The following is a 15,562-nucleotide window of genomic DNA, read 5'->3' on the forward strand; positions in this document are numbered from 1 at the left end:
TAAAAATTGTTAAAATAGGTTCATTTCTATTATTATGGATAAATCTTATTTCTTATTTAAGTCCTCAAAATGATAATATGAACAAGGAGAAACTCCATGGTTTTGGTTCCTAGATTTGCACCAAATATGCCTCTATGAAATTGTTGGATACAATTGATAATTGCATGATTGTCTTTGATGTTACACAAATGTCATATCAGTCATCAGACAGAGTCTACCGAGCTCAGAAGGTAAGTATAGCTATTGACAGAGTTTACCGAGCTTGCAAGGTAAACAAAGGAAGTTCAGTGTTTATCGAGCTCACTCGGTAATCAAAGGATTTGTTGCCGAAAGACAGTGTTTACCGAACTCACTCGGTAAACAAAGGAGATAGGTTGTCAGTATTTACCGAGTTGACTCGGTCATCAAAGAAAAGTAGCAGACAGTGTTAACCGAGCTCACTCGGTCATCGAAGAAAAGTAGCAGACAGTGTTAACCGAGCTCACTCGGTCATCGAAGAAAAGTAGCAGACAGTGTTAGCCGAGCTCACTCGGTCATCGAAGAAAAGTAGCAGACAGTGTTAACCGAGCTCACTCGGTCATCAAAGGAAAGTCGAAGAAATCGGTGTTTACCGAGTTCACTTGGCGACTGAAGGATTTCATGAAATTCTCTGTATTAACCGAGCTCAGTCGGTTAACACAGGAATTATTTTCTGTGCAGTATTTACCGAGTTAAGTCGGTCAGCGAAGGATTTCTCAAAGGTTAAGTAATTAAAGTTAATTACTTTATGTAATGTATGAAGCCGACTTATAGCACAATTATTTATAATTGTAACTTGTATTTGAGCCGACTTGATAATCTGAAAGGTATATATGAAGGATCAAGTTGCGAATTCAAGTATGGAAGTATGAATGAAGAAATAGAACAGATAGAGAAAAACAAAACATGGACTCTTGTATCTAGACCCAAAGATAAGAATGTGATTGGAACAAAATGGGTATTCAGAAATAAACTAAATGAAGATGGCAAGGTATCAAGAAACAAAGCTAGACTAGTATGCAAAGGATATGCTCAAGAAGAAGGTATAGACTATGGAGAAACCTTTGCTCCTGTTGCAAGATTGGAAGGTGTAAGAACCTTACTTGCATATGCTGCTCACAAAGGATTCAAAGTTTATCAGATGGATGTCAAGTCAGCATTTCTCAATGGAATACTGGATGAAGAAGTTTACATTGAACAACCTGAAGGTTTTGTTGATCCAGATAAGAAGAACATGGTCTGCAAATTACACAAGGCGCTGTATGGTCTAAAACAAGCTCCTAGAGCATGGTATGAAAGATTGCATAACTATCTTATTCAGATTGGTTTTCAAAGGACTAATGATAACAGTAGCTTGTATATAAAAGAAGGTCCAGATAATAAGATTGTTTTGGCAGAAATATTTGTAGATGACACTGTTTTCACAGGCAATGATGATCTATGCAAAGAATTTTTAGGACAAATGAACAAGGAGTTTGAGATGTCTATGTTTGGTGAGATTAAATTCTTTGTAGGTCTTCAAATCCAACAAAGTAAGAATGGCATCTTCATCACACAGTCAAAATACATCAAGGAGATATTAAAAAAATTTGGTATGGAGGATTGTAAACCAGTTGGAACCCCTATGTGTACTGGATTGAAACTTACCAAGGAAGATGAATCCAAAGAAGTGGATCAAACACTGTATAGATCTATGATTGGAAAGTTGCAGTATGTAGTACATACTAGGCCAGATATTGCCCTTGCAGTCGGTATTGTAGCAAGATTTTCAACAAAACCAAGAGAAACTCATATAATGGCAATCAAAAGAATAATGAGATATTTGAAAGGAACTGAAGATTATGGGCTATGGTATAAATTTGGAGGTAATTTGGATTTGAAAGTATTTACTGATGCTGATTGGGCAGGAAACCTTGATGACAGGAAAAGCACAAGTGGAGGAGCATTCTTTCTTGGAAAGAGATTGGTTTCTTGGACAAGCAAAAAGCAGAATTGTACATCCCAATCTACAGCAGAGGCAGAGTATGTTGCTGCAGCAGTAAATTGTTCAAATATTGTTTGGTTTAAGTAGTTATTGCAAGGAATGAGGATGGAAATCAAAGAACCAGTTGTTATGTTCTGTGACAATACTAGTGCAATCAATATATCAAAGAATCCAGTGATGCATTCTAAGACCAAGCATATTGCAATCAAATATCATTTTGTCAGAGAATTGGTACAAGACAAGGAGATCAGATTGGAATATGTCAATTCAAAGGAACAAATTGCTGACATATTCACAAAGCCACTACCTAAGGATGCATTCTTGTATCTCAGAGGTAAGTTAGGGGTTACACCCCTATCCGAAATTCACTAAAAACAAGTTTTAGTGATGCATCAACGCATACCAAAATGAAAATCTATCTGTTGATGCAGTCAAATCTGGAAGCTTTGCATATGAATCAGTACTAAAGGTACATTACAATTCATTTAAGTTCTATTGTCTTTGGCATTTGTTGTCAAAGAGGGAGAGATTTACCTTACTGTCATATCTTTTTGAAATTTGTGTGAAAAAGAAAGTTCTTATGTAATTCCTTCACAGAGGGAGATTACTGAAAGAGGGAGAGTCTATCATCTTAGAGGGAGAATTGTTTTGATGACACATTGTGCTGATAAGGACTTGTCTTCAAATTTCATTTTGCTATGACATGTTGTGTTGCCATCAATGCCAAAGAGGGAGATTGTTGGATACAATTGATAATTGCATGATTGTCTTTGATGTTACACAAATGTCATATCAGTCATCAGACAGAGTCTACCGAGCTCAGAAGGTAAGTACAGCTGTTGACAGAGTTTACCGAGCTTGCAAGGTAAATAAAGGAAGTTCAGTGTTTACTGAGCTCACTCGGTAATCAAAGGATTTGTTGCCGAAAGACAGTGTTTACCGAACTCACTCGATAAACAAAGGAGATAGGTTGTCAGTATTTACCGAGTTGACTCGGTCATCGAAGAAAAGTAGCAGACAGTGTTAACCGAGCTCACTCGGTCATTGAAGAAAAGTAGCAGACAGTGTTAACCGAGCTCACTCGGTCATCGAAGAAAAGTAGCAGACAGTGTTAACCGAGCTCACTCGGTCATCGAAGAAAAGTAGCAGACAGTGTTAACCGAGCTCACTCAGTCATCAAAGGAAAGTCGGAGAAATCAGTGTTTATCGAGTTCACTCGGCGACTGAAGGATTTCACGAAATTCTCTGTATTAACCGAGCTCAGTCGGTTAACACAGGAATTATTTTCTGTGCAGTATTTACCGAGTTAAGTCGGTCAGCGAAGGATTTCTCAAAAGTTAAGTAATTAAAGTTAATTACTTTATGTAATGTATGAAGCCGACTTATAGCACAATTATTTATAATTGTAACTTGTATTTGAGCCGACTTGATAATCTGAAAGGTATATATGAAGGATCAAGTTGCGAATTCAAGTATGGAAGTATGAATGTGAAAAAGCTAGCAGATATGATTGAATATCTAATATGCAAATTATAAGGAAGGTCAGAGCAAATTTTTGAAGGATCAGAGATGCAGAGTTGCATTTGATCAGAGAGGATCTAGAGGAACAGAACAGAGATCTGTATCAGCAAAGATAAGTTGTATTTATTTCAGATCACTCATTGTTACTTTCTAACAATTGTAATAGTGTTTTCAAATCTCTTAACAGAGTGGGTTTAACAGCCTTTTGTAAAATCCTCTAACAAGGTGGCAATTCAGTTGAATTGATCTAAAGACCTCTAGCAAGGCCACTCCTAGTAGGGTGATTAAATCCTCTAACAAGGTCGCACCTAACAGTGTGTTTTGTAACCTTTAACAAGGTTGGCTCCTAACAGGGCTCACTTCAGAAGAGTGAAAAACAGTAACTAGTTACATTGGTGGTTTTTCCCATATTGGGTTTCCACGTTAAATCTGGTGTCTCTTGTCTCTTGTTTCTTGTGTTTTCAATTTGATTATATGAGTATCAGCAATGAGTATTTCCTTTGACATCTTAAGGGACTTGTGGGAAAAGTTTTTGTAGTAACTGATTCACCCCTCCCCTCTCAGTTACTCCATTCTCATTTCCAACAAAAATAACATTTCACCCCAAACACTATTCTTTGGTACCTTTAATGTGGGTCTTAGTGCATTAAGAAGTTAAGCACTTGATGAAACACATTTAACAAAATTCATAGTTTATTTATATTTTTCCCATTAGTGGTAAAATTCATGCTATTATTAGAGCTATAAGGTATTTCAGCATAAATCCACCTTTTCATCTTAGCTAGCTAATTAAGCATTGGGGACTATGATCAACAATAAACTTTTTAAAGCCATATCAACCTCAATTTATGGTGAAATTTCCTCTAATCTGATCTCATCCATGCATTAACAATATAATTCCCATGATCATTTGTTTAATTAAGAATTCCCTCCTACTAACACCATGTAGTGGTTTGTAGTAACATGCAAAGGTTGTTCACATTCAAAACGTGTTGATTCTATACTTTTGCGGTGAATCATTTTTTGTTAGTGAATTCATTGAATATATAGCAGCCTTTCATTATTCTCCAATAGGTCGTGGTCCCTCTTCAGAAGGAGGAAGCTTCACACATATGTCCCTTTGTATAGCTAGTATGGTGATTTTTACCCCAACTAAATGCTAACCAAAATGCTACAATTATGATTACAAAGTAGCAGCGCTCTTTTTAAAACCCTTGAGCACTTCTTCACACAATCTTTGTAAAAAATCTCATTGGTTTGTGCTCAAAACATTTGTATCCATCTGTTTACTGCCTTTTTATGTTCTAGATCATTGGAGACCCAAGGAATTTCACTCAGAATTGTAAAAACTTCATTGTATTATAATGCAGAAGTGTTGTTACAATTAGAGAACACATTAGTTACAACAATTTTTTCTTTCAAAAACCTATGTACAAATATAAACATTAAGTACAACATGTTCAATTTTTTTTGCAGATAATATATACATTAGTTAGATCAAATTTTTCTTTCAAAACCATATGTGCAGATATAAACATTAAGTACAACATGTCCAATTTATTTGCAGATATATTTTCATGTGAAGAAAGACCACGCCTAACAACATAAACCCAAAACAAAATAACAAGACAATGGCGACATTGTGGTCTCAGTTCTAAAGAAAAGCTGATAAATGTAATTATCCTTCCAAAAAGTGTAAGGGCTTAAAGAATAGAAGAATTCTAATCACAGTAGCACAGAGACATTTTAGGCAACATGGTCACATTGAAGGTTGCCACAATTTTTGTCCATTGCTAAATATGGATTTCCTATTGGAGGAACATGGAGGTGTGAATATCCAAGCTGGGGATAACAATCCCATGGAAGAAGATGATAATATACCAGAGGACATGATTGAAGAAGATGGTATTGGAGTAAGTGATGAAGAGGCTCACGATGATGGTACTAGCACATCTGATAATGATGATGAAGATGGTCTTGATATACCTTTACTTGAGAAGGCACGCAAGCCCTTTTATGAAAGCTCCCAAATAACTCTTCTATCAGCTATAGTGTTGTTGGTGAGTTTAAAGGTTATGAATGGTTTATCCTATGTAGCAATGTCATGTATGCTAAGGTATGCCATTTTTGTCATCTTCAATATTAGCATACAATTACTATTTATTATATTAACAATGCATATTTGTTGTTGTAGGTTGATAGGTGAGTTTTTGTTACCACTATCAAATATTTTTCCTCGTTCATACCGAGAATTATCTACCATTATGAACCAGATTGGAATGAAGTATCAAACAATACATGCATGTCCTAATAATCACATTCTATATCATAAACAACATTAATTTGCTACAAAATGCCCTGATTATCATATTAGTAGATATTGGTTAGATTAAGTAAAAAAAAAGGTGTCTCACAAGGTTCTTTGGTACATTCTCATTATTCCACGTCTTCAACGATTATTTAGGTGCACTAGCTTGGCACAATTTATGGATTACCATGCACACAATAGAAGTCAAGATGACATTATGTGAATGCCTACAAATGGTTCTACATTTAAAGAGATAGAATAAACATGGTCACACTTTAAAGAAGAACCTTGTAATTTAAAACTTTCATTAGTAGGGGACGGTGTCAATCCATTTGGAGATATCAAATCTGTTTACTTCGTGTGGCCTATTTTTGTTATTAACGATACCATTCCTCTTTGGATGTCCATAAAGAGGGAGCACATAATATTGTCAATGATTGTGCTAGGTATTTTTTTCATTTAATATTTTTCTAAATTAGTTTATAAATAATGCATGAAAATGGTCATAATAATAAGGTAATATTTATATTCATTCAATTACTAGATAAGTACCAAGTTAAAGATATGAATGTGTATATTGAGCCCCTAATTGACGAGTTGTTGAAGTTATAGAATGGTGTCACTATGTATGACATCTCTAGACCAATAGGACATTGACAGTTTCAATTCCATGCAATACTTGTATGGACAATACATGATGCCCCTGGGCTAACTCATTTTTCTAAAATGTTATATTGTTAAGATCACATATTTTTGGTCTATTATAATGTTTACATATTACCTATTGTATGCTTAAGATGCGCATGATAATTCTACATGATCTTTTAGGTCTTTAGACAAAGAGAAAATTCACGAGTTCAATTTGTGGTTTGAAGATAAAATCTCATCATTCAAGAAGTTTAGGAAAGCAAGTGTTCGATGAGTTTAGGGACTTTCTCCACAATAATCATAAGTATTGAATTACTGAAAAATATTATTTTAATGGGAAATAAGAGACAGCATCAAGGCCATGAAGAATGACACCTCATTTATGGAAGTTGAAATATGATTGACTAAATTGTCGAGGTAATGTCCAATTTGTTGTTCGAAGTTTAAAATTTGTATTTTGATATTGTCTTATATTTACTAATGATGTAATTGATGCTCGTGAAGGTCATCAAGGCATCAATGACCAACTTCCTAGAAGAATGAAAAGTTATCCTACTCAATTTAATAGGTTATCATACTACAAGAATCTCCCAATCGTGCATTTGTTTGATGCTATGTATATTGGAAAGAATGTAATAGAGACACTATGAAAAATATTGGATGGAAGGTGTGATAGAGAAAAAAATTCCAAAATTTTTGCTGACATTCATGAATCCAATCATGCACTAAAAAATTTCATTGAATCAAATAGCAATGGAGACCACATAAATACAAGTGCCCTTTCTTGGTTATTAATGAAACAACAAAGTGATGCATTAAAAGAAGTCATAAAAAAACAAAATTTCCAATAGAATTTTCTGCAAATATAAGCACTCTTCTATCAAAGATAGGTGATTTTGGGCCAGGGTTGAAAACACATGATTGGCATACCTTCATCAAGGTAAGTAATGTTCTCTATTTATAGTATACTTGTAAATTGAATGTACTACCTATTGCATTATTTAATAATATATTGAAATAATTATTTTTTAATGATTGTAATATGTCCTACCTTTATCCCTCCCACACTAGTTTGACAAAAAATATATTAAATAAGTTATATACGACCTTAAAAAATACATGAGATTAGAAGTGTTTTTTCCTAGATTTGTACAATTTTATCTGAAATCTCATTTATATATTCTTGTGTGTTGAATCTCTTTTAGGTGGTTATCATTTACATAAATTGATAAAAAAGATATAAAATATTGAAAGAGAAAAATTCCACAGCTTATGTGTGAAATGCAAAAGTGTCTACTTTGAACTTTTTTCAATGCTCAAGAGCACTACCTCATACATCAAGTTGAGGAGATTGAATTGTGCGGACCTGTACAAACTAGGTCAATGTGGATGGTTAAGAGGCACTTGAAATTTATGAAGGGCTTGTTTTGACAAAGAGCACGTCCTAATGGTTCTATGGTAGAGGGATATATGGTTTACCAAACCATGGTGTACATTAGTGAATATCTTCTAAAGTTTGTGGCAAATATCCATATAGATTGCATTTGGGATCCCAAATCTAATGACAAATTTGAAGGAGAGTACCTGATAGGGAAAGGTAGATTGACGGGTAATTATAATTTTTTTTTTTTTGTAGTTTATTAATTCTTATCCATCATCAATATAAGTTGTTTCTAATTGGTCTAATTATTTTTTTATAGTTGGTAGTGAGTGGGATGCACTACATTTGTACATTGCAAATAATCTCAATTGGATGATGGTATGGATTGAATAGTCTCAAGAAAATGGTCACTCATTAACATGGGACAATGTTGGGTTGTTGGTTAAAGAAGCTCATCGTAATAGAGATCCCAATGTTACACCAATGGTACTTGATTTGCTATATGGCTTAAGAGATACAAAGGTACACAAAATATTACTAATCATGAGCCATAAGTTTAATATCAACTCATAGATCGATGCAAATAATCTTGGCATGTTTGAAAAATTGCAAGACAAACACCACAAAGCTATGTACTACCATGACCATAAATTAAATGCATAAAAATGTCAAACATAATGAAGAAAACGTGTGATTTTGGGATAAGTGTAGTCTTCATGGTCACCAGTATTTCATCTAGAATTGACATACATCCTCAAAAATCTAAAAAATTGATACTATGGCATTTTGGATGATATACTTGAGTGCGACTTTAATTCATTCAAAACAGTTCTATTTTTTGTTAAATGGTACAGGCTACGACTTAATCAAAATAATCCTAAGAGGACTATTATTGGACATGATATGGATTTACAATGATTAATACAAGGTCATTTGAGTCAATTGGAGATGTGCCCTACATTCTTCCAAGCCAATGCCAACAAGCATTTTACTTTGGCATTCCACACAAACCAGGTTGGAAATTTGTTGTTAGACATGATCTAAGAGGAAGGCCGATAAAATATAATGTGATGGAAGAAGAAGATACTAAAGAACCAAAAGATGGAAAAAATGATAATCATGAAGGACTATTACCCAATGACAAAGAAGAAGATGGTGATGATTTTGGGGTAAAAACAAACCTATGTCACCTTTTATAAAGAAACAGGATATCAAAATGTGATGGTTCAACATTAATGACATAAAAAATGGTATTTGTGTTTAGAATATGAAAATGATGTAAACTGATGAAATGTGTAGAATTGGATAAATTTTATGCCTATAATTTTTATGATTTTTTTGAGTAAGAATTTATTCATTTTATTTTATTTTGAAATCCCTTTTTTAACTGTAAAAAGTATAGGTTGTAGTTCCCGTCAAACAAGTATATTCAAATCATCTTTTTTTTGTTCTAATTTGAAAATATCTTATAGATGACATGTATAGCTAGGGAACAAAAAAAGAAATAATTATTTTTTATGTATATTTTCTTTGTTATAAGTACTCAAGTTCAACCTTATCAGAATCCAACAGTTTTTTCTCCCGTCAAAACTTCCTATCAAATCTATACCTTCCTAAAAAAAATGACGTATTCATGAAGAGGATTCTCTCCTCTAGAGATAGATATAATTTTTTAATTTTTTTGGTATGATTTACTATTTTTTTCTTTTTTCAAGGGAGCATCTTCTGAAATGTTGAAATATCAACTTATAATATTTTGAGATTATAACATATTATAACTAATCAAAACACTCAAAAATTTATGTAATAGTGATATTGAATCTGAGATCTATAAAATGGTATTTTTAGTTTTTGAAAAAAACTTGAGTTTTGATAGAGAAATGAGATTTGACCAAAACAAGTTTTGGTATCCTAAACAATGACACAAATCTATGCTTTTACCCTTTGGTCATGCTAACGATAATGGTGATGATGATGACGATCATGATCATGTTGATGAAGATGGTGATGGTCATGGAAATGATGATCATGATGATGATGGTGATGAAAATGATGATGATGGCGATGAAGATGGTGGTGGTGAAGACGATGATCAAAATGACAAGTATGATGACGATGACGATGATGATGACAATGACGATGATGACAATGACATGGATGAAGATGATGATCAATGAAATGTCTGTCTAGGTACGATCAATGTCAACTATGATGGGGTCATGTATGACCAAAATTTTCTTTCAAAACCATATGTGCAAATATTAACATTAAGTAGAACATGTCAAATATTTTTTTTACATATATACATTAGTTAGACCAATTTTTTTGGCTAACTTTAGATAAATAATTTACATATACAATCTACTTTATTATTATTAATTTTTTTGGTAAGTCTATTACTTTCATTTTGCTGCTAATTCTTTTCCACAGGGTGACATGGATAGGCCACCACATCGCACAAGCAGGGATGCACCATCTAACACAACTTCTTCAATAGAGGTAAACCTTAATTATTGTAGTTGTTCAAATTATATAGAAACAAATGTCATATTATTATGTTCTCTCAAAACCATATGTGTAGATACAAACATTAAGTACAACATGTCAAATACTTTCATTTTGCTACTGATTTTTAAGAATTACTAGTCTTTCTCATAGGGCAACATGCATAGACCACCACGTATAGGTGGAGATGCACCATTTCACACACCTTCAATGGAGGAAAACATTAATTATTGTAATTTTTATTGTTATATACAAGAAAATGACATATTATTATGGTCTTTTTGTTATGAATTTGGAGTTATTTTGATGAAATTTTACCGATTTTGAATTTTGTAGAGATACACATTAGTTACACCAAATTTTTCTTTCAAAACCATATATGCAGATACAAACATTAAGTACAACATGTCAAATACTTTCATTTCGATGCTGATTTCTAGTAATTAGTAATCTTTTTCATAGGACAACATGGGCAGACCACCACACACAGGCAGGCTACACCAACTCAGACACCTTCAGTGGAGGTAAACATTAATTATTGTAATTTTTACTATTATATAGAAATAAATGTCATATTATTATGTTCTTTTCTTTATGGCTTTGGAGTTATTTTGATGAAATTTTACTAATATTGATTTGACAAATTATAGGAAAAAAATAGAATTACAACAGATCAAATGTGATCTGAAATACGGGCATCATTTCTACATGACATCGCCTTTAGTGTTGACTCTATGTTCATAGCCCAACAACTCAAACAAAGATACACTGATGAAATTGTTAATATTATCATCGATTGTGACACAAGTGAGGAGAAAGATGCACTGAAAAAAGAATTGGACTGTAGGGTCCAATCTTTGAAGATAAGTAGTAATTAATCTAAAGCAATAATAGAAGTTCAATATATGGGTAGAAGCAAGGAGTTGGGTCTCAATTTTACGGAAGTCTATGGATTGAGATCGTACTCTTTTAGAAATGGGTACCTGTTTTAGGCGTGGGTGTCTGATTCAAAATTTCAAAAATGGGCACCAATTTTTTTTTAAATTGGGCACCCATTTTTTTAAAAATCGAGTACTTGTTTTTAATTTTCAAAACATAAAAAATTTGTATTTTTTAGAAATGGGTAGCCATTTTTTACTTTAAAAAAATGGGTACCTGTTTCTAAAAATTTAAAATTTTGTTTTTTGGGGGGATTTTGTACGTCAATTTGACTTTTTTAAAACAAGTACCCATTTTTTGAATTTAAATAACGAGTACCCATTTCTTACAATATTGGGTGGGATTTTTTTCTCCTACCTCAGATTTTGGTTCGAGATAGGCTTGGTGAGACCAAGCCTATGCCTTGACCTCTCAAGATTTGGCTAACGCATTGAACTAACAAATTTACGCCTTGCCATAATTTTTAGAGGATCTTCTGAATCAATATTTTTTATGCAACAAAAACCCATTAGAGCTCTCATTGTCCTAATTTTAGAAATACAAATTTTATAGTGCTATGATTTTATTTACTATTTTTGTATTATTTTTTAATGAAATGTGGTACTTAAATGTAAAATAGTGAAGTTCACTAAAACTTAAATAAATTTTTTATTTTATAATTTTTCTAAAATTAATTTATATGTCATCAATCTACATACAATTCTTTTGAGGTTAATTTTTTTTTTTTTGAAAAAAGCAAAATTTTGATCAAATTATGGTGTTCGTACACGAGAGGTTTTAAAATTTACCTTTATAGACAATTAATAAATAATAATAATAAAATAATTCAATAAAAAATTATGAAAAAATATTGTCATCAATCTTAGGTGTATTAGGTAACTCTCTTTAAAAGGATTTATAAAAATTCATTTATTTGTGTCAAATTATGGTGTCCATACACCATAATGGTATAGTCTTGAAACAAGCATTTTTAAAAAGTGGTTTTTAAAGATCGATACCAAAAAATAAATCTATCATATGGGTATGCAAATAAATTACATATTAAAAAACTAGATTTCGAACACAAAAAATTTTATTTCTAAATTTTTTTTATATTCAATCTCTAAATGCCTCAAATTTTGACATCAATTGACAAGAAATTTTAAAAATGGGTAAAACACTTCCACTTTTTGTCCAAAAGTGAAACCCAACTTCTTGCACTTACCCATATGTTAATATTTTATAGTATCTTATGGATCATGATTTAAAATATTATGTGTTCTTGTATAGAAATATGTGACAGTTGTGACATCATGCGGTGAACATGGTGAGGGTTGTAGCACACAACCTTAGTGTAAGTAACACTTCCTTTGTTTGTTTTCATCAACATTATAAAACTTAATTATTATTTTTTGACGCTTCTAGCTAGTATCCCATTTTATCTTTATCCATTGTAAATGTCTTTGTTAACAATATTGTATTTTTCAGCTCACGATGAAGTGTGGACGCCTCCTTTGGTCGACGGTCCAATATTGCCTTGTGCATTGCCGACAACAAGGAGCATGCAAACATCCTCATCTCTGCCCAGTACAACTGGTAAAACCTTGTTTTTCTATATTGCATCATGTGCTAATCATGCATAATTTTTTTGTTGGGTGGATTTTGTATGCATGTACCTTTTTTGTGCACTAATAGATAGACCTTCAGTTGATAGAGCAACAAAGTGCAGTACTACTGAAGCTTATCCATTTCATGGTGTAATCCATGTGACTAGTACTAGTTCATTTGAATGGACATTTTTGTTGAACAAGAAAACTATGTTTTCATTTAAATTACGAAAGCTTCTAGGTACTTTAAAATTGTTAATATTTAAAGTGTAAATTTAGTTGTCTTATACATAACTCATTTTGGACTTATAATATCTTTATGTTTTTGTAGATAATAATGTTTTCTTTGACCATCTCTTTGATATGACATTAAGGCTATTTGCACCCACCATACATAAAAGGTACGTAGTTTCATATCATTGTTACATAATTTTTCTTTTATTCCATTTATTGTACTATATTAAAGTTATTGATTTAACAATTTTTTATTTTTTTAAAGGTGGAATTTACAAGCTTCTAAATAAAAAAATTAGTTGATTACATCTTTTGAGGACCTATTTGGAAAAAAAACATTTTTGACACTGGCCTACTTCTGAAAAGAGCATCAAGGCATATAAAGACTGTGAGGGATCAATATAGAATGGGTCTTATGGAGAACCCAAAGTACGCGCATCCTCCTATGATTCCACTAATGGAGTGGAATGAAATAATAAAAGATGCAAAGGAGAAAAGGCTATGTGAAAATAGAGTAAATGAACTAGCACAAGGAAAAAGAAGGTATGTCATGATAGTGTTGAGTAGATTGTAATCATGCACTAATTAGTGATATTTGTAAATATATAATCTAACATGTTTGAAACTATTCATAGACTACAGGACACATCCGTGGCTACAAAAGTGAGACTAGAAAAAGTTGGCCAACACAAACTTGACTCTGGTGGTTATATGAATCTTCAGTCTTGACTTGTAAGTAGCATCAATGGAATTTCATATATATATTTTTATATAATGTTGCCAACAATTTTTTATAATGAAACCATACATGGAAAACTGACAATGTTACGCAAAAAATATAGGGCACAAAATTCAATGTAGAGCTCACAAATGAAGATAGAAAAAATTTATTGAATGAAGGCTATAAAGTCATGGCTACATGCCTACACCAAGAATATGAAAGCCTTACCCAAGAATCTGGTGCACCAAATGAGACATAGGTAAATTGGTTAGATAAAAAGTAAATGAAATTGAATAGTTGAGAAAATTATTTTTTGGTGCTAGTTTTGAACATAAATTGACTGCATAAGAATGCACATAACATTTTACTGCAACCTTCATATCTTATCATAGAACTTGCTCGTAATGAAGGCAATGATGTGCATTATAGTGGTGGAGGTATTAATTTTCTATTGGAAATTAATTATGCAATTATGAATACAATTTAACATCTTCAATAGCAATTTGACGTGTATCCTTTTTTTGAATATTTTAGAGCATGTTGAACATCATGGTGAAGGAGTGGAGCATGTTCCAAGTGTTCAACATGTTGACATGGCGGTAGATCAAAATGTTAATGTACATGATGTGGCATTGTCAGGTAAAAAAATGCATGTTATGTTGTACTAGTGCTTAATTATAGACTTGTAATAGTTAAAAAAAAGAAAAAGAGTATGCCAATTTAACCCATTTACTTGTTCTTGCAACAGAGCCCCCTTTAGTGTAGCAACCTCTTGCTCCTTGAAAGAGGAGGAGCCATCATAATTTGACATTACATGTGCCACAAGACGAGGACAATGAAGAAGATATTGATGCTCCTATTAGCCTTTTTCTTAATAGAGCTAAGAAAAAGTAAATTTGATGTTTTCAAAATGGTCTTTGATAAACCTTGTTGGATAATGAAAGAATTTTGTTTTAATTAATTATCTATGAATGTTGTGCATTAATATTGATTTTTATTTTATGTTAATGAATATTTGTTATGTGTTAATGAAGTCTTGATTAGTATCGTGTATTAATGGATTTTATATCATATTAATGAATGTTATGTGATTTTATTGGTTGAATGTTATAGTTCATAAATGGACGAAAGAATGAATGAAGTATGTAATTAAATGATAATGGATAATTTAGATTGATGTTAGGGGGAGGGGGGTGAGGCTAAATGAGCTTCCACCTTCACATGGTTGGCCTTGTTAAGTAGAGAATATTATAGTATTCTGGAAACCAAGTTAAGCTCAAACTAACATACTAAGGAATTGCAAAATTCAAATTCATTTACCTCTCATCTTCTCATCCCAATAAGTCATCTTTTTTGCCACTTTTTGCATATTCAATATTCTATTATTCACAATCTTGATAATGGAAGCCTCCATCTTATCGGTAAGTTGTTCCTATCCTATCCCTTTATTTTTAAAAATGCATCTATTTCTCTCCTACCATAACTCCCATATGACAATGGATGGTGTTGTAGTCCACAAGCCACCATACAAAAAATCCTTATTTCAAATACATGTTTGTTTTTGGTCTTAGCTATTTTGTAAATATGTAATTATAGTCCTCCTTAGTGCTCTAGTTTGCAATAGTCATTTGACAGTTGCTTTAAACAACCTTAACCCCATAAGAAATTCGCAAACCATAGTCAATGAGGACTACTGGAGAAACCTTCATTACTGCAT

The sequence above is a fragment of the Cupressus sempervirens genome, chromosome 9 (genome assembly GCF_028749045.1).
Source record: "Cupressus sempervirens isolate cs-2001-9-10 chromosome 9, ASM2874904v1, whole genome shotgun sequence".
In the NCBI taxonomy this organism is placed as follows: domain Eukaryota; kingdom Viridiplantae; phylum Streptophyta; class Pinopsida; order Cupressales; family Cupressaceae; genus Cupressus; species Cupressus sempervirens.